The sequence below is a fragment of the Carlito syrichta genome, unplaced genomic scaffold (assembly GCF_000164805.1).
Source record: "Carlito syrichta isolate Samal-C Ts95f unplaced genomic scaffold, Tarsius_syrichta-2.0.1 Scaffold316245, whole genome shotgun sequence".
NCBI lineage: Eukaryota > Metazoa > Chordata > Mammalia > Primates > Tarsiidae > Carlito > Carlito syrichta.
In genome coordinates, this window is record NW_007260341.1 from 53,115 (window position 1) to 77,293 (window position 24,179).

A 24,179-nucleotide genomic window follows, 5' to 3' on the forward strand; every position below is an offset into this window, starting at 1 on the left:
TAGATGTCTAGTTTCAAGGACTATGAGACAATACATTTCTCCAGTTTTAAGTCACCCAGTTGGTATTTTTTCGGACCTAGAAAATTAATACAATCACCATATATGCCATTATATGTACTTATATATTTGCATGCTAAAGTTGGGAATAGGTTCATTTTATAATAGTTCTAAAAATGAAAATTTGGCACTAGACGTAATGGATTAAAAATAATGATTAGTGACGTTCAATGGCATGCTTTGTATCATGCAGTTAGTAGCAAAACAGAGAAGACAATCTCAACCTCTTTATCTCCAAAATTCTGTATGTCACTCGCTATTCTAACCTACAGTTGTTTGAGGACTTAAAATGCTTCTTTATTTTTTGGATCCTGTTTCAGGGAATAAATTAAATTATATATGTGCATATATATATATTTTATATGCACATGAAAATATATTTAGGCCAGTCGCCGCTGAACCGCCAGCGCTTTACATGTCTGCGTCTGTGCGCTCGTCTGCCCTCCGCGCCATAGACGACGACCACAAGCCGGCAGAAGCTGGAGGCCCCAAAGGACACCAGCAACTGCCTGCGCATCCACGCCCTCCAGGACACCACGGCGGCGGCTCGGGCCACCCCACATCATGCTGCAGTGCTGCAGAGATCACGGCAGCCCTCTTTTTCCACACCATGCGCCCCAAGTCACAGGATCCCTGGCACCCTCACAACGACCGCTTTGGGCTCCCCGAGGGCCACACGGCTCCCATCCTGCACGCAGTCTGGGCAGAAGCCAGCCTCCAGCCCGAGGCCGAGCTGCTGAACCCGAGGAAGATCAGTTCTGACGAGGACGGGTGTCCTGTTCCAAAACCAGCTTTCCCTGGCACGGCCACTGGTTCCCTGGGCCAGGGTCTTGGAGCCGCTCGCTGGCTGGCCTACGCTAGTAAGTACTTCCACAAGGCAGCTACCGAGTCTATTGCGTGCTGGGAGCTGGGGAGCTGTCAGAGGGCTCTGTGTGGGAAGCCATGGCCTTTGCTGGCACCTGCAAGCTGCACAACCTCGTTGCCATCCTTGGCATCAGCTGCCTGGGCCAGAGTAACCCAGCTCCACTGCAGCACTGAGTGGATGTCTACCAGAAGCGCGGGAGACCTTTGGCTGGCATGCCGCCATTGTGGACAGCCACAGGGTGGGGAAACCATGCGAGGCGTTTGGGTGGGCCAAGCTCCAGCCAACAGCCATCACCGCCAAGACCTTCAAAGTCGAAAGGTTACGGGGGTATAGGATTAGAGTCTTGGCATGGAAAGCCCCGCCCCCAAAACATGACTGAGCAGACAGACCCTACCGGAGATCTACAGCTGGATCCAAAGCAGAAAGAAGATCCTGACAACACCCCTCAGGAGGACGCCCCCTCAGTGGACATCGCCAACACCCGCATGCCCACTCCGCCCAGCTACAAAGTTGGGGACAAGGCAGCCACCAGTAAGTCCTCCAGGCAGGTCCTGGCCAAGCTGGGCCATGCCAGCGACCGCATCATTGCCCTGGACGGGGACACCACTAATTCCTCCTTCTCGGGGTCCTTCAAAAAGGAACGCCCAGACTGCTTCATCAAGTACCACGTTGCCGAGCAGAATACCGCAAGGTTCGCAGTGGGATGCAGCATGCCGACAGGACGGTCCCATTCTGCAGCACCTTCGTGGCCTCCTTCACACGGGCTTTTGCTAGATTTGCATGGTGGCCCTCTCCGAGAGCATCACTCTCTGCAGCTCCCACTGTGGCATGTCCATCTGGGAAGACATGCCCTCGCAGATGACCCTGGAGGGTCTGGCCATGTTTCGGTCTGTTCCCATGTGCACCGTCTTTTACCCAAGTGATGGGGCTGCTACCGAGAAGGTGGTGGTACTAGCAGCCAATACGAAAGGCATCTGCTTCATCCGGACCAGCTGCCTGGAAAATGTCATCTATAACAACCATGAGAACTTCCAGGTCGGACAAGCCAAGGTGGTCAGTCCTGAAGAGCCAGGGTGACCAGGTGACTGTGATCAGGCTGGGGCAACCCTGCATGAGGCTTTGGCTGCAGCTGAGTTGCTGAAAAAAGAAAAAATCAGCATCTGGGTACTGAACCCCTTCACCATCAAGTCCCTAGACATACAGTTCATTCTTGACAGCTCTCCTGCCACCAAGGGCAGAATCCTTACCGTGGAGGACCACTATTATGAAGGTGAGGCAGTGTCCACTGCAGTCGTGGGTGAGCTTGGCATTACTGTCACGTGCCTGGCTCTTAGCCAGGTACCAAGAAACCAGCTGAGCTGCTGAAGATGTTTGGTATTGACAAGGATGCCATTGTGCAAGCTGCGAGGGGCCTGGTCAGCATGGCCTAGGCCTGGTCAGCAAGGTCATGCCTATACTTTGCATACCATTTGACACAAAATAGGATGAAAATTTTAATTACCTTTTATTTCTCACTAATACATTCCATTTATGTAGTGTATAGTTATTGAGCTCACATTATGTGTTCCACACAGTTCTAGTAATCTTCAGTCACTGAAATTTAAGGACAGTTTAACCTTAAAAGCACATGCAAAGGGTTTTCCTTTTGTCTTTCATTGTTGTTTTATCTCTCTCACTCTTCAATCAACTATGTATGCATTTTGAATAGGAAAAGAACAACAGTATCTTAAATGTTAAAGGTAATGTTTTTTTTAAAAAAACACTATACCTTTAACAAAAAAATAATAATACAAAGTCGCCCTAAAAGGTCTTCCCTAAAATAGTAATTTCTAATGCAAAATAATCATTCTGTGTGGTAATGGAAAAATCAGCAAACGTTAATACAAAAGAAATTAGAAGAAGTGAACTTTGTCATTCAAGAAAATGACGTTATTAAAATTTGCTGCTGGGCTCGGTGGCTCAGCCTGAAATCCCATGCCTTTGGGAGGCTGAGGTGAGTGGATTGCCTGAACCCTTGGGTTCAAGACCTTCCTGGGCAGGCGAAACCTCATCTCTACAATAAATCAAAAAATCTGCCAGGCATGATAGTGCGTGCCTGTAATTCCAGCTACTCGGAAGGTTGAGGCGGAAGGATCGCCGGAACCCAGCAGGTCGAGACTGTGGTGGCCAGGAGCAGTCACTGCACTCCAGTCTGGGTGACAGAGTGAGTCTCCAACTCAAAAAAAAAAATTGCTGACAGAGATGCTATAGGTGACCCAATCTGTGAAATCTTCAGTCATCTCATGGAATGAAGTACTATCATTGATGCTGAAAAAGCTAAAAACTAACAGTAGAGTGATATCTGGATTCTAAAGTCCCAAATCATCAGTCTTTTTTTTTCTTTTCAGTAGAAGCCAGAGAATCCATATCCACCATAGCACAATGGGCGGCAGCAGCCAAATCTGTAGCCTCCACAGACACAGCCATATCTCAAGTCATAGCCATAACCTGGGCTTCCATAGCTGCAGCCAAGGCCACCACGATAGTTGCTGTAGTCGTAGCTCATGGTGCCAGAAGTTGAGGATTTTGTTCATCGATGAGGCTGTGTTTCTCAAGTTTGAATGCCACCATCTTCCTGGGGACTCTAATATACCTCTGAAAAGGGTGTGATAACAGAAACATACTTGAATAATCCTCATTCTATGACCTCAGTAACAAGAAAGACAATCTCAGACCATTTGCCCAGATTCCAACAAGATGCACTGTGTCAATTTGAACAATGAATATTGCATCTTCAAAGACTGCACACGAGGCAACTGCCATTTATAAAATCCCCTGCCCAGGTATCACAGCATCTCATCGACATTCAAAATAATGGATGCAGCCGGGCTCAGTGGCTCAGCCTGTAATCCTGCACCTTTGGGAGGCTGAGGTGAGTGGATTGCCTGAGACCACGGGTTTGAGAACCGCCTGGGCAGTGAGACCTCATCTCTACAATAAATAAAAAAATCAGCCAGGCGTGGTAGCGCATGCCTGTAATTCTGGCTACTTGGAAGGCTGAGGCAGAAGGATCGCCGGAGCCCAGCAGGTGAGGCTGCGGTGGCCAGGAGTGGCCACTGCACTCCAGTCTGGGCAACCGAGTGAGACTCCAACTCAAAACAAACAAACAAACAAACAAAAAAACAAAATAATGGATGCATTATTTATTGAATGAAGTCAATATCCTGAAAGTTATAGCTTATTTGCAAGTCGGATTAAAAAATTGTTTGGTGATTTTTATTCAAAATTCCAAAATAAGCCACTTTTCCAGTTTGCTCTACTCTCTTTTTAAGAAAATGTTTGTTTTTTTCTCTCAATACGCATAATTAAATAATATCTTCTCATATAACTGAGAATGAATTTACCATTGATGTGCATATTTAATTTACACGACTGATCAAAGTAATATGAGAATTTAGCACAATTTCTCTTTTTTTATTTATTTATTTTTAAATTTTTATTATAAAGATGTGGGGTATAATCAGGATTAAGTATATAAACATTGATCATGCATGTACCCTCGTTGATGAGGTATGCCCCTCCCTCCCAGCAGTTTGATAACTGACCCTGAATTTTCAAAATCATCAGTAAGAATTTTTTTTAAATGATGAAAAATTATTCCTAACACAACTTTTATTTTGATTTCTTAGAAAAATATAACTTGAGTAGGTGTGTCTATCTATCATTATATGCTACTTGTCTGGGACCTGTTTGTGTATATGAATAAAAAGAAATATGAATCCATTGAAGAGATTCAGTGTAACTAAGGATAGTTAGATTTTCTTTGCAAGTTGTCTGTAGATGGACCCCAGCTAAGAGTGATTTTATAAAGCATCAAGACCCCAGCTATTTAGTAGATCTCAATAATTAGCACATTAGAAATATAACACAAAACCACAGTTTTATTGCTGATCAGTTAACAGGAGTCATTTTAAAAATTAAACCACACAACAAGAATTTTAATTGTGCAGTGATTATTTCATAAATGCAACCAATGTCCATAGCTCCATAACTAATAGAAATGTCAATTTTATAAAATTTTATCTACTTGAGACATTCATAAACAAGCCCTCAAAGCAACTCTGACCTTTTTGGCCTCTAAAGAGCAGTTTTCTAAAAAGACACCAATTATGCCACATCCTGCAATATCTCTCAGACATATAATTAACCCCAGATGAAGGACATACACGATAAAGAGACCATCTCTTTGACTTACAGAAATTCAAGAGATCAGACATTTTATTGTTAAAGATAAAATTTTATTTGAAAGATATCCTCAGTACAAGTCATTTTTAACAGCTATATATTTTTCTTTTTTAAAAAAGCATAAAGTAAGCTTTTACAAAATATTTTATTTAAACTAAAATTAGTAATTTGAAAATATTTTTTCATACATATTCTCCCCTGGTCTCACAGACAATCCTCAGAGTTTTTGCTGAAAAATATAATTTTCTTTATTTTCTGAATTTACTTTTCATTTGTAGAATCAAAGTAGAAGTTGGAAATAGAATTACAAAAGTTCCTAATCAATTATGAAAAGCTAAGTTTTTTTGTTTGTTTGTTTGTTTGAGTTGGAGTCTCACTGTCGCCCAGACTGGAGTGCAGTGCTGCTCCTGGCCACCGCAGGAGCAGCCACCGCAGCCTCGACCTGCTGGGCTCTGGCGATCCTTCTGCCTCAGCCTTCCAAGTAGCTGGAACTACAGGTGCATGGTACCATGCCTGGCTAATTTTTTTTGATTTATTGTAGAGATGAGGTCTCGCCTGCCCAGGTGGGTCTTGAACATGCAGGCTCAGGCAATCCACTCACCTCAACCTTCCAAAGGCGTGGGAATACAGGCTGAGCCACCAAACCTGGTCTAACTTTTTTTTAAAGTGATGTGAGACAAAACATGGGGCTTTGGTGTGATTCATATATCTTTGCTCTTAATGCAGGTCATCTTTGTGATGGATGTCCCCGTGACTGGCTCTCATGTGTGATGGGTGCCCCAGTGACAGGGGCTTCTATGTAATGTGTGTCTCAGACACTGGCCCTTCTCCATGATTTGTTCACCAGAGTGGCCCTCCTATGTGATGGGTGCAACAACTATAAGTCCTCTCCTGTGATCAGCATCCCAGTGACTAGCCTCAGGCCAAGGTTGATACAAATCACACTGCAGCTGGTGGAAGTGGATACCGATGTCCTGAGACTTCTGACTGCTCACTGTCTACAGTGGGTAGTTCAATTGTGAGGGAGACTGGCAATACAAAGAACCCTATACTGGTGGCTATAAAAGCCCCCACACCCCAGTGGCATCCACAATGGAGACTCCACAGGATTACCAGTGGGCATCATGGCAGGGTTCGATGAATTGCTGAGGAACCTGGAAACCAGTGGTTTGTTACTGGGTCTACTGACAGAACTGCAAAGAGCTGGGATTTAGCAGGTGGCAAATTAAAACTGTCTCTGACTGAGCATATTAGTCCTGTGCGGGGTGTGACTGTGGAGTACAATGAGCCCATACCAGTTCTCTTGTGGAGAAGACAAACATGTGAAGTACTGGGACCTTGAATACTATAAGGCGATAAGGCACAATGGTGGCCATTTAAGTGCTTGGATTCACACTCAACAGTTGGTATACTGGTAACCCACAGTCAGGATTCAACCTCACAGATCTGGGATGTGAGAACTGAAGCCAGAGTACACACATTATCTGGACATACATACGCAGCTGCTACAGTGAGGCATCAAGCTGCAGAACCACAATTTACTACAGGAAGCCATGACACTACAATAACAGTGTGGGATCTGGTGGCTGGAAAAACAAGAGTGACATTAACAAATCACAAAAAATCAGTTAAGGCTGTGTTTCACATAGCAGACATTACATATTTGCATCAGGTTCTCCAGACGACATAAAGCAGTGGACATTCCCTGATGGAATGCTTCATTCAGAATCTTTCCAGTCACAGTGCTATTATTAACACACTGACAGTAAATTCTGATAGAGTACTTGTATCTGGAGCTGACAATGGCGCTGTGCATCTTTGGGACTGGAGAACTGGCATTAGAGTTCATGCAGCTGTGCAACCTGCATCTTTGAACAGTGAGTCAGGAATATTTGCTTGTGCTTTTGATCAGTCTGAAAGTTGATTACTAACAGCTGAAACTGAAGAAACCATTAAAGTGTACAGAGAGAACCACACAGTGACAGGAGAAACTCCTCTGATCAGCCGGAAAACAAAAATTATCAAGAGATTTTAATGAACTTGGCATTGTCTTCTTTTTTTCTCTCCCTCATTCATTCTCTCTCTCTCTCTTTCTCTCTCTCTCTTTCTCTCTCTCTCTCTCTTCCTCCCTCCCTCCCTCTCTCCCTCCCTCCCTCCTTCCCTCCCTCCTTCCCTTTTAATCTTGGCATTGATGAGGACACTTGGTCATTTTGTGCTCTGACTGGGAATAAAAAGCAGAAACTCACTTGCTTGAATCATTGCTGCTTTGTATTTTACAATTACCCCCCCCCCAATAAAGAAGACTGCATAGAACCCTTTGATGGCACCTGGTCTGTATTACCCATGATCTAGATGGGACTACTTCCATTTCATTGTGGTCTCAGAAGGCTTGGTGAGCTGCACTGAGAGGCCTCTTGGGAGGTCTTCTGGCTACACTAAGACTCTGTGCTGCCAGTTTTATGGGAAGGATAGCCAAAGATATTGCCTCAAGTCTTACTTCTGGGCCACCAGGTCCTGGGTCAGCTTAGCAGAGAAAGTGACACCAGGCTCTAACAGCTAGAAGAATGCAGAAACCCAGGACAGGCTTGGCCTGGGGTCTTGGACAGGAGGGAGAAGTTCACACAGGATTGGAGCTGGGGAGGTGGGAAGCAGGCCGGGCTTCTGCAGACTTGGGAAAAGGAAGGCCTGCAGAGGCAGTTGAGGAGTTGCAGGGAGTTTTCCCAGAGTAGAGCTTTGAGCATGGCTGGCCTAAATCTTGGCTCTCAGCCTAGCATCAGGGCACTTCTCTGTCTGCCGCCACCCACTTTCCCAGCCCCCCACATCCAAGAGCCCTAGTTGCAGGTTGGAACCCCCTTCCTTGTGGCCTGGGTCCTGCTCCTCAGTTCCTGTCAGTCACTCTGTGCTCCAAATACGTCCCTCCCTCGGTCTCTACTGAGAGTTGACTCACCCTCCTCCAGACCCCAGTAATGATGTTTCTCCACTACACTCCTGCTTTCCTGCACTGTGGACACCGAATGCAAAGTCCCACCTCCTCTGGAGGACTGGGCACTCCCAAAACAGGAGCGGTGTGTGAGGGTAGACAGACCTTGCTTTCTCCCCAGCTGTGGACCCAGCCCCTTCAGTGTACCCTGAGTGTCCCCAGTCCTGCTTTCCTCCTAGGAGCTCACAGCTGGGAGTACCCTGCGAGGTGCTGTGTTCTTGCACTGAGAGTCAGATGACAGTCTCCCAGGGAAGGGTGTGCGCTGAGCAGCAGATGGGGCCCAGGAAGGATGTGCGAGGCATGGGTGGAGAACATGGGTCTTTTATTTGTTTTGTTTCCTTCAGCTAGGCTTGGCTTGGGCAGTGGCAGTTGACTGAATAAAAGGTAGACAGAAAAGCTAAGGAGAACCAACCACTTACAGAGATGGTGGGCTGGAGAGAGGGGAGTTCTAGCATGGAGACCAAGACTGGCAGTGCATGGGGGCCCAGGGGCTCTCCAGTCACCATTTGGCCTGCCATCAAGCCCTGAGGCTAAAGGGCACCAAGAGCCTGGTCCATGGAAGCATGAGAGCTGCACGGCACCTGGGCGAAGCCCCAGCCCTCAGAGACTTGGGTGGAGAGGGGGTCGAGGGTATGGGGACAGGGTCAGGAGGAGGGACGAACCTCTTGATTTTCTTAATCCGATCGGTGAAGTAGGTTACTCTGATGAAGATGCTTGAGTAGACAGGATGTCGGCAGTCCAGATCCCAGCTGGCCAGTCCCACCAGGACCCATGCACTGGGGAGATAGCAGAGCAGAAGCCCCCCGGAATCACCCTAAGGAAAAAGAGAGAGAGGAGGTAGCACCGGGATGGGGGGCTGGAGACGCCAGATAACAAGGTCAGTGCTCTAGCCTCAGTGGTCCGAGTCAGGATCCCACTCAGGTCCTCAGATGGAGAGCTGCAAGGGGGGCTCCTAGCTGAGTGTGAGTGGTGGTCGCTGTGTCAAGGAGCAGGGACCCAGCAAGGGAGGCAGCATGGCAGGGACAGAGTGGAGTGGATTGGGCCCAGAGACTGGGGACATTCACCCAGAAAGGGTCACTGGGAAAGGAGGCAGAGACACCGGTGGCAGCTAGAGGGAGTTGCTGGAGGCGTAAGAGTGAAGGCAGAAGACATTGAGGCAGGGAAAAGGCTCTGGGGACCCATGCTTAAGGACGGGCTGGCCCAGGATGAGCCACTGGGCAGGGAGGGACTGGGCAGCTCGGGGCGGGTGGCTGCTCTCCTTGAGAGGATGGAGCTCCATCCGACTCCTAAGATCTTTGTGGTGAGGTGAGAAGCAAGATGTCTGCGCTGGTGGAAGGGTGGCCCGAGGGGAGAGAAGGGGTGACACGGTGTGGTCACCAGAAAGTGGCCCCAAAGACATCCATGCCTTTATTCCTGGAACCTGTGATTATGGTATCTCATGAGGCAAAAGGGACTTTGCAAATGGGTCCCAATGTCATCACAAAGTTTCTTGTGAGGGAAAGAGGGAGGTGGGAGGGTCAGAGTCTGAGAAGGAGATGCCATACCAGATGCAGAGGTCGCACTAATGCACTTGGAAGATGGAGGAAGACACTGGGAGCCAAGGAATGTGGGTGACCGTAGAAGCTGGAGAAGGTGGAGAAAGGCATCTCCCCTAAAGCTACCTGGAGATCCAGTCCTGCCAACATCCTCATTTTAGACTTTTGACCTCCAGAACTATAAGAAAATAGATGCCTGTGGTCTGAGCCACTTATTTTATGGTGATTCATTACCGCAGCCCCAGCAAATTCACATAGTGGGTCTCCACTGCCCTAGTGCCTCCCCCGGTGCCCCCGCCACCCCAAGTCCTCTTGCCCTTCCCCACAGAGGGCCCACCACCCAGCTTGTTGGAGGCCAGCGGGAGGCCTGATCCTCTAGGCAGTGGTCCCTGTCCACTGCAGGTCTCAGCAATTCATGTAGATGAACTGTATGGTTGCCAGTATCCTGTTGGGCCACTCTGGGAGAGATGGGAGAGACCCCAGTGTCCTTCTGATCACTGGGGATCTCTGAGTAGGCAGAGGAAGGCCCAGGGTGAATGTATCCCATGCAGAGTGAACTGCCACTTGCACTACTGTAGAGACAGAGGAAACCATTTGTGTATGAGTCCGGTGGAGCTGGGGCCGTGGAGGTGAATTCCACCTTGGCTGAAAGAGTGGATCTAAGATGGGTCCAGAAGGATTAGTACAACTAAAAGAGAAAGAGACAGGCAAGGCCAGAACATGAATGCCAACACTTGTCTGGCACCTGCTGAAGTCAGGCACAGTGCTACATTTTCTACAGGAACCCTAAGAAGTAGAAGCTGTCAGCACCCATTGCACAGGTGAAGAAACTTAGCTAAGGTCACAGCACATCAAATGACAGAGTAAAGACTGAAACCAGGTCTGTCCTGCCCCATACTGTGAACACTGAGTCACCCTGAAATCAGTTTCATATCTCCTCAGAGCTCTTGTGAGGTGCCCCATGCATGGTTAGGGGTATTTCAGGGGAGGGTGGAGAGCCTTGGGGTAGCAGGCGACACAGCAGGAGATGAGCCCAGATGGAGTCTCACAGATAGGCAGAAGTGACTGGAAAACTACGGAGGTCTCCAACTCATTGGTGTCCTCCGCCTGGAGACAGGTCTAGTTCCTACTAGAGGAGGGTGGGGTCACACAGAGGGGACACTAAGGGATGTCCAACATGCAGTCAGAGAACGTTGGCCCTGAGACTCATGAGCACAGGCTTTGCAAGAGGAAGCAGGTGGAGCACAGGGCTGGACTGGGGACACAGTGGCTGAGCCCGCCAGTCCTTGGCACTTGGCAGCCTCCTTGTTCCACCTGTGGGCAACTGACAGAGAAGATGGGATGGGCCAGACAGACAGGAAGTTAGAATGACTGAGAATTTTGATGGGGAATCAAGAAACCTGGGGCACCTCCCACCAGGAGGGTAGCCAGTTCACTGTACAGGAATGAAAGCAATGCTGTCAAGGAGCCCTTCCTATGGGCCAGAGGGATCCAAGGCTTGGACTGTGAGGCAGGAGAGACCTGGTTCTAGTTTTCAGTCTGTCATTTGGTAGCACCGTGAACTTAGCTAAATGTATTTCTTTCTGAGGGCTTGTTATAACACTTTGCCATGAACTCAATTACTTAGAAAAAACAGAAATGTATTCTCACATGGTTCTGGAGGCTGGAAGTCTAAAATCAAGGTGTTGATAAGGTTATACTTACCTCCAAAAGTTCTAGGGAAGGACCCTTCCTTGCCTTTTCTGTTGACCCAGGAATTCCTTGGCTCATGGCCACATCACTCTACTCTTGGTCTTCATCTTCACATGGTCATCTTATCTGAGTGCATCTCTATGGTTTTTTCTTTTCTTACAGGAACACCAGTCATTGAATCTAGTGTCTACCCTAAATCAAGGATGGATTCCTCTTGAGATTTTTAATTGCATCTGTAAAGATCCTATTTCCAAATAAGGTCACAAATGAGGTTCCAAGTGGACATGAATTGGGGGGGGCACTATTCAACCTACTACAACATCCTTTCATCAACTTCATGAAGAAGGCTCAGAATCCCCACACAGAGGATGAGAACCCAGGCTCAGAAGGAGAAGAGGCTACCCAAGGTCACAAGGTAGATACACCTGGCAGAGCAATGTCTCTGATTCCAGTGTGCCCTAACACTTTCCTCTCCACTGTAAAGAGATATCTCAGCAAAAGCTCAGCCCACAGATGCCAGTGCAGGAGGCTGGATCCTGTGGGAGAAGGCAGGGCTGGCCTTGGAGTCACAACAACTGGGCCCAGATGGTGCCACCTCACTTTAGGCTAGCCACTTTTCCTCTCGGGGCCTGTTTACCCACCTATCAAATGGGACACTAAAATCCATTTGTCTAATGGTGCACTTACATCCAGACTATATAAAGAGCTCCTAGAAGAAAAAGACAACCCAACAGAAAAATGAAAAAGGAAAAAAACTTGAAGGGAGACTTCACAGAAGATATCCAATGACAATAAACATAATAAAAAATATTTAGTTAGTAATCAAGAAACAAATTTAAAACCACAAACCACTACACACTCACCATAAATGGTCAAAATGAGAAAAGATGGAAAGGGCCAAGTGTGGGTGAAGACAGAAACTGTCATCCACAACTGGAGGGAGGGCTATTTGCCAACCTCTATCAAAGCTGAACACACACACACACACCTTTTCACCCAGCAGTTTTACTCAAGGACTTCTATATAATAGAATATGATATAGATGGTGCTCATCAGTGCTGCTCGTAACACCTCCAGCTTGGAAATGACTCAAATACTCACCCAGTGTAGAATTGATCATGGAACTCAATGAACACAACAGCACACCATAAAACAACAAGACTGAACACACTGTGATGACATGCAACAGTGTGGAAGAATCTCACAAATACAATGCAAATACAATGTTAGGACACAAAAGAGTACCAACTGAAAATTCCATTTATAGAAAATTCAGGATCCTATCTGAAGTATTAGAAGTGAAGATGGTGGTTGGTGATAAGAAGGGGGCACAATGGGGCTTCTGGGGGTGCTGACAGCACGTTGTGTCAGCATGGAAAAGTTCTTCAAACTACATGTACTTTCATATATGTATGCTATACTTCACTTAAGAGTTTAAAATAAGCAGTAAAAATAAATTCTGTTTCAGGGTCCTTCCAACAGATGCTCATGTTTGGACGGGCTGAGGAAAGGGCTAATCTGGGGAAACTTCTAGGGCATGGAGTTCAGGAAAGTTATGCAGAGGGAAACCCAGGAAATTCAAGGGTTCCTACGTAGACAACAGAGTCATCACAGTCCTCGACCCCCCTGGGGAAACAGACGCCAAGAGAACAGGCAAAGGAAGAGCATAAATGACCTTACTCACATGGCAGGTAGACTTTCCTGTCAAGAAGTCCCCTGCACACAGCATTTCCTCATGCACAGAATAGGTCTTGCCTTTGCTAGTTCTTTGCCCTTATAAGGTATTACAGAATGTGTTCTCAATGAGGTCCACTTTACCCTCCTGGAGAGAGAAGTGTGGTGACAGGCGTGCTGCAAAGATAAGGGAGAAGTCAATGGCATGCCCTGTAGTAACATTAGCTAAGGAAGCCCAAGCTACTCTGAACCCCCACCTTGCCTAATTGCTCGCCACTACCCCAAACACAAGCTTTTCTCAAAACAACTGAGCTTTAAACATTGCTTCAGTCTTCTACATCTTTGATAAGCTCCTCTCCCTTTTCTCAGACCTTTCCACATACTCACCCTATTCCCTCCACCTCTGTCATGGAAAAGACGGCCCTGAGTTAGGGTGGCCATTAGGCACAGAGCGATCAAAGAGGTCCAGCAATGAAGTGACCAGCCGAGCTTCCTGTTGCCCATTGTGCCACCTTTGTGTGGGAGGTGAGCCCCTTCCTCTCCGGATCACTCCATCGTCCTCCACCCACACAGACCTTTCCGTGGGGAGTCGTGGATGCCCATCGTGATGCACATGGGAGGAGTCGGTTTTTTTTGCTGAAGTCTCCCTCTGCCTGGCTGGGGCACAATGGCACGAACATGGCTTCTGGTTTCTAGACCTGCAGGGGGCCATGGTGGCCGAGATCAGGCACCTGTGCTAGGAAGGGCCACACAGCATGTCTCCAACTGAGTATAATAATAACAACTAACAACACCACAACCACAGGCCATGCTCAAGGGCTCATCCTTGCAACCCGGCCCTTCAGAGGCAGAGGTGAGTGGGTGCCTGAGCCTACGGGTTCGGGACCAACCTGGGATACTGGGCAAGACCTCGTCTCGGTCATCAAAAATAAATCCAAAGATTAGCCAGGCATGGTGGCAGTCACTCAGGGGGCTGAGGTGGGAGGATTGCCTGAGCCCAGCAGGTGGAGTCCATGGTATCCGTGAGCATACCCCTGAGCTCCGGCCTGGATGAAAGAGAGGGATTCTGACTTCAAATTATCATTATCACCACCAACACCACCACCACCAGCCCTACCATCCAGCCTGAGGAGTCACCCTCAGGGATGGGAGAGGAAAAGGCACTTTCTGGCCTGTCAGTTGTGGGAGGTTTCAAAGGTGGCCACCGGGCACATCGGTCCTGTGCCTTTGGCCATGTGCCCCCTCAGGATTGTCTCCACCCTCCACACTCGAGCTCCACAGCAGAGAAAGGTGTGAGCTCATGGACCAGACGGCCCTGAGTTAGGGCGTCTGTGGTGCACATAGAGATCAAAGCAGTCAGATCACACCGCGGCCAGCCCAGGTTCAAGAAGTACATGCTACCACCTTTGGGCAGGGGAAGATACCTATCCTCTCCCTATCACTCCATTGTCCCTCGCCCAAGCAAATCTTTCCTGGGGAGCTGTTGACGTCCATTGTGATGCACGTGGGAGGCTTCTTTTTTGGTGCTGGAGTCTCTGTCGGATGAGCTGGGGCACAGCAGGAGTCTCGTGGGTCCCGAGGCCTGAATCTGGGGGCTCAGGTGAACCTCCCTCAGCCCTCAAGCAGCCACGACTCCCAGACCTCTCGCTGAGATGAGATCTGGCCACATCGCCATGGCTGGTCTTCAAACTCTGGGCTCAAGCAACCTCCCGCTTCAGTCTCCCAGGGTGCGGGGCTGACGGCCGTGGGCCACGGTGCCCAATGTGCTCTTGCATGTTCTGTCAGCAGGGACAACACAATGGGATGCCTTGGGATGGAGGCCATCACATCCTTTGTAGCCGGGACCACAGGCACCACCACATACAACTCCAGTGTTTGTGTTTCAGGGAGCGATGAGGTCTCGTTATCTGGCCCAGACTGGTCTCAAATTCCCAGGCAGCAGTGGTCCCCTGCCTCAGCCTTCCAAAGCCACAGCCTGATTGTCTGCCGAACCACCATATTTTGGGGACTCTAGATCCAAGGCTGATGCATCATTCCCAATTAATCTCTGTCTGTTCATAATGATTCCAACTCCATACACAAATGAATGCTCTTTTTTTATTCCTTTTTTTCCTTTTTTCTTTGAATTGAGATCTCACCCATCACCCAGGCTGGAGGAAGGTGACTCACTCCCAGTCAATGCAGGTTGAACTGCCGGCATCCGGTGAGCTTTCCCCAGTCATCTGAGGAGGCTGAACAAGAGGTACATGCCATCATATCCAACTCATTTGGATGGAGTGTAGAGATGAGGGCTCGCCAAGTTGCCCTGGTGGGTCTCGGCCTGTGGACTTGGGCTGGTCACTGGCTTCTGACTTTGAAAGAGCTGGGATGATGAGGTTGAGCCCCCAAGTCAGGCCTCAATCCTTCATTGAAAACGCACCAGGCCTGGTGCAGTGGTCCACACCTGGAATCCGAGCAATCATGGAGGTTGAGGCGGGAGGATGATTGGTGCTCAGGAGACCAAGGCCATGCCAGTTCACAGAGGGAGACCCCATCTCCACATCCAATCAAACAAGGAGTCTGTGTTCGAGGTGCCTATCATCCTGGCCACATCAGAGGCTGAGGTGGGAGGATTTCTGGAGTCCATGACTTTGAGGCTAGCGGTGAACGACAATTGTGTCCCTGGGCCCAGCCTGGACCACAGAGTCAGATTCTGTTTCCAAAAACATCAAAATTGTACACAGATTCTCAATTGCGTGTGGTGTGTTCACAGTGCGACTGGCTTTCAAGCAAGGAAACATGAGATTGTGAGGGAAGAAATATCCAGGGTGAGGGATGTGTCCCTGGACTTTCTTGGCAGAAGGTCCTCATTGCCAAGTCAGAGGGTCAGTCTGCCTGTGGCACGTTTCTCAACTAAGAGAGGAGAGCCGGCAGGAACCCGACAAGGTAGCCTCGGGAATTACCACACCAAAGCATGGGCAGCCATTTAGTGGAAGGTGGACAGGAGAGTGCCGAGCTTGGGGGACCCTCACATGTAGGGGGCAGGGGGGAAAGGACTGAGAGCAGAAGTTTTGGAGGAGAATGGATTTCTTTTTTCTTTCTTTCTTTCTTTCTTTCTTTCTTTCTTTCTTTCTTTCTTTCTTTCTTTCTTTCTTTCTTTCTTTCTATTTCCTCACTAGGTTGCCCAGGCTGCTCTCAAACCATCCAACTTGGGCCATTCTCTCAGCCTGGACCTCCCAAATCGCTGCTATCACAGGCTTTACATTTGGTCCACATCCTGGTCTTCCTGCCTGGTCTTGAACTCTGGGCCAGAGGCCATTCTCCCACCAAAGCCTGCCCTCGCCCAAGCTTTTCTGGGTTTTGCTTGGCTTTGAGGTGGGAGCTTGCTATACTGTCTAGCCTGGTCTCAAGATCCTGGGTGCTGGCCATCCGACAATCTCGGCCTCCCTGAGTGTCGAGGAGACAGACGTGAGTCATCCAGCCATCCCCGCCCACCCAAAGGTTTGGGAGTCACAACCTCCCTTTCCCTGAGGCAGCCTCTCAGAGGAGCATTCGAGTTGACACTTGGGAATGAGGTGGGTGGAGGTGTGTCACCCAGGCCGATACACGCCACTGAGCCAGACGCTCCCCCTGGGGAAGGCTTGATGGGCGACTCTGGCCACACTCTCTGGGGTCCTGGGTCTTCAGAAGGGAGCGGGCCTCATGATGGGGCCCCGATGGGGTGTGGAGGATGGGCACGGGGACTCACACCTGTTATCCCTGTGCTCTGGGTAGTTGAGATGAGAGGATGGACTGAATACCCGGGTTCGAGTCCAGCCCGGGCCCCTTGGAGAGACCACCTCTCCAAGAAGCCAAAAAAATGAGCCAATAGTGGTGGTTCAGGCTTGACGTTCTGGCCACTTGGTAGCCTGCAGCAGGCGGATCGCCGGAGACCAGTCAGTGGAGGCCGCAGTGGTCGAGAGTGGGCCTCTGTGCTCCAACCTGGGCGATAGAGTGTGTCTTCAATGCAGAATAATAATACCAACCACCACTACCACCAAATCCACAAGCCAGGCTCAGGGTTTCAGCCTGGCATCCCAGTCTTTCAGATACCCAGTTGAGTGGACAGCCTAAGATTGTGGGTTCAACACCAGCCCGGGCCATGGGGTGAGACCACTCTCAGCCATCAAAAATAAATCCAAAGATTAGCCAGGCATGACAGAGCAGGACTCTGGTTACAGCCACTTGGTAGGCCGAGGCGGAATGATCGCCTGAGCCCGGTAGGTGTAGTCCACGTTGGCTGTGAACATTCCCTTGCGCTCTGGCCTTGGCGACAGTGCAGGATTCCGAGTCCACATAATAATCACCACCACCACCACCACCACCACCACCACCCCTGACACCCAGCGTGAGGAATTACCCTCAGGGATGGGAGAGGAAAAGGCACTTTTCAGCCTGTCGTTCATGGGAGGTTTCAAAAGTTGCCACTGGGTATCCATCCCATGCCTTGGTCACATGCCCCAGAAGGCCAGCCTCCACTCTCCACACTTGTGCCCCACAGCAAAGACGCGTTTGAGATCATGGAACAAATGGCACCAAGCTAGGGAGGGGGAGGGCCCCTTCTTCTCCCGATCAACCCATCATCACCCACCCACTTGGACCTTTCCCTGGAGAGCTGTGGACGCTCATTGTGACACACGTGGAGGGCATCTTTTTTGTCACCGGCGTCTCCATTGGCAGGGCTTCAGTGTGGTAGTAAGATCATGGTTCCTAGCCAGGCTCAGTGGCTCAGCCTGTAATACCGTGCCTTGGGAGGCTGAGGTGAGTGGATTGCCTGAGCCCACGGGTTTGAGACCCGCCCGGGCAACTTGGAGAGACCTCATCTCTACAATAAATCAAAAAAACTAACCGGGTGTGGTAGCGCGTGCCTGTAGTTCCAGCTACTTGGAAGGCTGAGGTGGAAAAATCACTGGAGCCTAGCAGGTCGACGCTGTGGTGGCCGGGAGCGGCCACTGCACTCCAGTCTGGGCGACAGAGTGAGACTCTGACTCAAAAAAAAAAAAAAAGATCATGACTCCTGGGGCCTCAACCTGTGGGTCTCAAGTGGTCCTTCCACCTCAGCTTCCGAGCAGTCAGTACTCTGAGGGCCACCACACATGACTCGATTTTGGGGACTTCTCTCTGAGATGAGGTCTGGCTGTGTCTCCCAGGCTGGTCTCTGACCTGGGGACTCAGGCAGCCTCTGACCTCGGCATCCCAGGGTGCGGGTCTGACTGCTATGAGCCACAGTGCCCATGCTGGTCTCGCAAGTACAGGGGTATGCAAAGGCATGCCTTGGGACACAGTTTACTGCATCCCATGTAGCCAGGACTCCGGGTGCCACCATGCTCAACGTCAGTGTTTACATTCCAGGGAGTGACACGGTCTTGCTACATGACTCAGGCTGGTCTCGAACTCCCGAGCTCCAGTGTTCCCCCACCTCAGCCTCCCAAAGCCACAGCCCTATTGTCTGCCGATCCACCATCTTTCTGGAACTCAAAGCCCAAGGCTGTGGCCTCCTTCCCAAATGATCTCTGTTCATGATGATCCCAATTCCATACACAAATGGATGCTCTTCTTATTTTTCCTTTTTTCCTTTTTTCCTTTTTTTCTTTGTGTTGGCATCTCACTTTGTCACCCAGGGTGGAGGGCGGTAGCTCTCTCCCAGCCACCGCAGCCTCATCCTACCTGACTCTGCTGAGCCTTTCCTCAGCCTTCTGAGAAGCCAGAACAAAAGGGGCGTGCCACCATGCCCGGCTCATTATTGATGGAAGGTAGAGGTGAGGTCTCACCAAGGTTCCTGGGTGGGTCTCGGTCCATGGCTCGGGCTGGCCGCAAGACTCAAACACCCAAAGCGCTGGGATGACGAGGTTTAGTCGCTGAGCCTGGCCTCAAAACTTCAACGAAAATGAACCAGAAGACCTTAGACAGTGATACACGCCTGGAAACCCAGTGCTCTGGGATGCTTAGGCAGGAGGATGACTGAAGTCCAAGAGCCCAAGGCTAGTGCAGGCCAGCCCAGGACACACAGGCAGACCTCATCTCCGCACAAATCCAAACAGGGATTCTCGGGTCGAGGTGCCATCATCCCAGCCACACCGGAGGCTGAGGCACAAGGATCGCTGGAGCCTACAATTTCGAGGCTGATGGAGAATGTTGGTTTTGTCCCCGGGCCACTTCTGGGGCCACAGAGAAATACCCTATCTCCAAAAACATCAGAATCTTAGCACAGATTCTCAACTGTGTGTGGTGTGTTCACAGGGCAACTGAATTTGAGCCAGGAAAAATGAAATTGGGAGAGCAGGAGGAACCTGGCCAGAGAGCCTCATGAACTCCCGCGCCAAAGTGGTCAGCCATTGGTGGGGGTTGGGGCTGGAGGGTGGTGAGCTTGGGGGACCCTCATATGTGAATGAGCAGGGGGAAGGACTGGGGGAAGATGGTTTGCAGGAGAATGGATTTCTTTCTTTACTTCCTTCCTTCCTTTCATTCTGTCTTTCTTTCATGCTTTCTTTGTTTCTATCTTTCTTTCTCCCTTTCATTTCTTTCCTCACTAGGTTGCCCATGCTGCTCTCAACCACCCAACATGGGCTATTGTCTCGGCCTGGGCTCCAAACTGCTGCAATGACATGCTGTCCATTTAGTCAACATCCTAGTCTTCTTGCCTGGTCTTGAACTCTGTCCCAGAGGTGATCCTCATTCCGAGGCCTGCCCTAATCCAAGATTTCCTGGATTTTGCTTGGGTTTGAGTTCAGGGTTTGCTATTGTGTCCAGCCTGGTCTCGAACTCCCAGACTCCAGCCATCTTCTTGTCTCAGCCTCCTTGAGTGCTGAGGAGAGAGTTGTGAGTCCCCCAGCCGTTCTCACCCCCCGGAATTTTGAGAGTCACCTCCTTCCTTTCTCCAAAATGGTGCCAGGGAGGAGAGACTGGGTCCAATCTGGGGAATTAAGTGGGCAGAGGTGTGGGCCCCCCAGCCGAGGCATGCCCCTGCTCCAGGCACTCCCCCTGGGGAGGGCACAGAAGACAACTCTGGCCACCCTCTCCAGGTTCCCAGGTCATCAGAAGGGAGTTGGCCTCATGGTGGGGCACTGCAAGGGTTGTGCAGGTCTGGCATGTGTGCTCATGCTTGACACACCGGTGCTTTGGGAGGCTGAGGAAAGAGGATGACCTGAGCCCCTAGGTTCAAGATAAGCCTGGGCAACTTGGTGAGACCTTGTCTCTACAAAGATCAAATAAGTGAGATGAGCATGGTGGTACATGCCTGTCGCTCTGGCCATTCAGGCAGCTGCAGCTGGAAGATCACTGGAGCCCAGCCGGTGGTGGCTGCAGTGGCCAAGAGTGGGCCTCTGTCTCCAGCCTGGGTGACAGAGTGTGACTCCAATTCAGAATATAATAACAACCACCACCACAACCACAGGCTGGACTAAGGGGCTCAGCCTGGCATCCTGTCCCTTCAGAGGTCGAGGTGAGTGGATGACCTGATCCTGCAGGTTTGACACCAGCCTGGGACACTGGGTGGGATGATCACCTAAGCCCAGCAGGTGGAGAACGTGGTGACCGTGTGTATGCCCCCTCACTCAGGTGTGGGTGACAGAGTGGGATTCCAACTCCAAATAATAATAATCACCACCACCACCACGACCACTACACCTGCCAGCAAGCGCAAGGAGTCACCCTCAGGAATGGAAGAGGAATTTCACTTTACCCCCTGTCATTTGCAGAGGGTTTCAAAGGTGGCCACTGGGTACGATCATCCCGCACCTTTGTCCATGCATCCCAGAAGGCCTGCCTCCACCCTCCACCAACATGCCCCATGGCACAGACACTTGTGAGCTCATGGAACAGGTGGCCCCAATTTAGGGCAACCATCAGGCACAGAGCAATGAAAGTGGCCAACTAAGGTTCTAGTCACCCGGTCTGCCACCTTCGAGTGAGGGGAGGGTTGCTTCCTCTCCCAATCACTTCATCGTCCCCTGACCACGCAGACCTATGGCTTGGGGAACCATGGACACCCGTCATGATGCATGTGGGAGGCGTATCTTTTGACACTGAACTCTCCATCAGCCTGACTGGGGTGCGACAGCATGATCGTGGCTCCTGGGGCCTAGATAGGTGGGGCTCTGGTAGTCTTCCTCCTGTGGCCACCGAGCATCTAGAACTCTGGGGTCCACAATGACTGACTTGATTTTGGGAAACTCTCACAGAGATAAGGTCTGTAGACGTCACCCAGTCTGGTCTCCCACCCCTGGTCCAAGGCAGCCCCCCACCACGGGCTCCCAGGGTGCGGAGCTGATGGCTGTGAGCCAGGGTGCCTAGCCTGGACTCGCAAGTTCTGTCATTGGAGGTGATGCAGATAACAACCTGGCATGGAGGCTGCTGCATCCCATGTAGCCAGGAACATGGATGTCACCAGACAAGACTCCAGTGTTTGCATTCTGGGGAGCAATGAAGTCTCACTTCATGGCCCAGGTTGGTCTTGAACTACCGGGCTCCAGTAGTCCCTCGCCTTGGCCTCCCAAAGCCACAGCCCCATTGTCTGCCGATCCACCAACTTTCGGGATCTCTAGACCAAAGGCCGGTGCCTCCTTCCCAAATGATCTCTGTCTGTTCCCGATAATCCCAACTCCATACACAAACAGATGCTCTTCTTTTTTTTCCTTTTTTCATTTTTTCTTTGTGTTGGAGTCTCATCCGTCATGCAGGTTGGAGGCCTTGGCTTGCTCCTGGTCATTGCAGCCTCAGCCCACCAGAATCCAGCAAGTCTTTCCCCAGGCTTCTGAGGATCTGGAATGACAGTTGCACGTCACCACGCCCAATTATTTGGGATGGAAGGTAGAGATGAGTCTGGCCGAGGTTCCCGGGTGGGTCTCGGCCCGCGGGCTTGGGACAGCCACTGGTGTCCGCCTCCCAAAGTGCTCGGATGATGAAGCTGAGCACCAGAGGTTGGGGCTGGAAGGTGCCAAGCTTGGGGAACCCTCACATGTCATGGTCAGTGGGGGAAGGAATGAGGGCAAAAGGTTTGCAGGAGAATGGATTTCTTTCTTGCTTTTTTTTTTCTTTCCTTCTTTCTTTGTTTCTTTCTTTGTTTCTTTCTTTGTTTCCTTTCTTTCTTTCTTTCTTTCTTTCTTTCTTTCTTTCTTTCTTTCTTTCTTTCTTTCTTTCTTTCTTTCTTTCTTTCTTCTTTCTTTTGTTTCTTCACTAGGTTGCCCAGGCCGCTATCAAACTGCCCTAATTGGGCCATCATCTCAGCCTGGGCCTCCAAAGGTGCTGTGATCACAGCTTTTCCATTTGGTTAACAGCCTGGTCTTCCTGCCTGGTCCTGAACTCTGGGCCAGAAGCAAACCTGCCGCTAAGGTCTGCCCTCATCCATGGTTTTCTTGGTTTTGCTTGGTGTCGAGGTTGGGGCTCACTATGGTCTCCAGCCCGGTCTCAGCTCCAGCCTTCGGCCATCTTCCCATCTCGGTCTACCCGAAGTGCCTAGGAGACAGGCGTGAGTTGCCCAGCAGGTCTCCCATGATGGTTTGGGTGTCACACCCTCCATTTCCTCGAGGCTGCCCCTTGGAAGAGTGAGCAGTTCCACCCTGTGGACCAAGGTGTGTGGAGGTGTGGGCACCCTGGCATAGACACACCCTTGCTCCAGGTGCTCCCCCATGGTGGGCTCAGTGGGCAACTCTGTCTGCCCTATTCAGTGTCCTGGATCAGCTGAAGGGAGCAGACCTCGCAGTAGGGCCCTGAGAGATGTGTGAAGGCCGGTCATGGAGGCTCACCCCTGTTACCCCTGTGCTTTGGGAGGCCGAGATGAGAGGATGGCCTGAGTACCCAGTTTCAAGACCAGCCCAGGCACCTGCCCAGACCTTGTCTCTACAAGAAGCCAAAAAATGAGCCAAGCTTGGTGGCACAGGCCTTTCGTTCTGGCCACTCAAGAGGCCACTGCGGAAGGATCAGCAGAGCTCAGTCATTGGAGGCCGTGGTGGCTGAGAGCAGCTCCCTGCGCTCCAGCCTGGGTGACAGAGCTGGACTCCCACTCATATTAATGGCAACCGCCACCACCACCACAACCACAGGCCAGCTCAGGTGCCTAACCAGGCATCCCATTCCTACGGAGGCGCAGGCAAGTGGACGGCCTGAGCATGCGGGTTTGACACCAGCCCGGGACACGGGTTGAGACCTTGTCTTGGCCATCAAAAATATATCCAAAGATAAGCCGGGCATGGTGGCACAGCCCTGTGTTTTCAGCCCATAGTTGGGCCATGGCTGAAGGATCACCTGGGCCCAGCAGTTGGAGTCCACTGTGTCCATGAGCGTGCCCCTGTGCTAAGGCCTAGGTGACAGAGCAGGATTCAGACTTCAGATAATAATCACCACCACCACCACCATCACCACCGCTGCCACACAGGACAAAGAGTCAACCTCAGGGATGGAAGTGGAAAAGGTACTTTCCCACCTGTCTATCGCCAGAGATTTCAAAGTTGGCCTCCAGGCATGTCCATCCCATGACTTTGGCCACGCATTCCAGAAGTCCTGCCTCCACACTCGTGCCCCACAGTAAAGACACATGTGAGCTCACAGTACAGATTGTCCTGGCTGTGAGGCTGGCCGTTGAGAATAGAGTGAACAAGGAGGTCTGGCAATGCCACGGCCAGCCCAGGTTCCATTCGCCCAGTGTACCTGCTTTGGGCGAGGGGAGCACCAATTCTTTTTCTGGTCACACCACCATCCCAAGGCCATGTGGAACATTCCCTGGGGGACCATGGACGCCAGTCATGACACATGTTGGAGGCGTCTTTTTGGTTGCCAGAGCCTTCTTAGGCCGGGCTGGTGCACTGCTGCACGATTGTGCCTTCTGGGACACTGAGCAACCTGGACTCTGTGTGCCAACATGCCTGACTTGATTTTGGCGGCCTCTAGCTGAGACAAGGTGTGGCCTCATCGCCCAGGCTGGTCTCTGACCCTGGAGACTCAGGCAGCCTCCCGCCTTGGCCTCCCAGGGCATGGGGCTGATTACCATGAGCCATGACGCCTGGCCTGTACTCACACATGCTGTCAGTGGGGACGATGCAAAAGCACACCCTGGAATGGAGGCCACCAATCCCGTGTAGCCAGGACTGCGTGCACCACCACCACGCACCATTCCAGTGCTTGCATTCCAGGGAGCGAC

General features: G+C 50.5%; 2 pseudogenes; both read left to right on the forward strand.

The window, feature by feature from the left end:
* The first annotated feature begins 533 nt into the window (after window positions 1–533).
* On the forward strand, window positions 534–2,352 carry LOC103276562 (annotated as a pseudogene).
* Window positions 2,353–3,343: 991 nt separating this feature from the next.
* LOC103276563 lies at window positions 3,344–6,836 on the forward strand (annotated as a pseudogene).
* The last annotated feature ends 17,343 nt before the right edge of the window (window positions 6,837–24,179 follow it).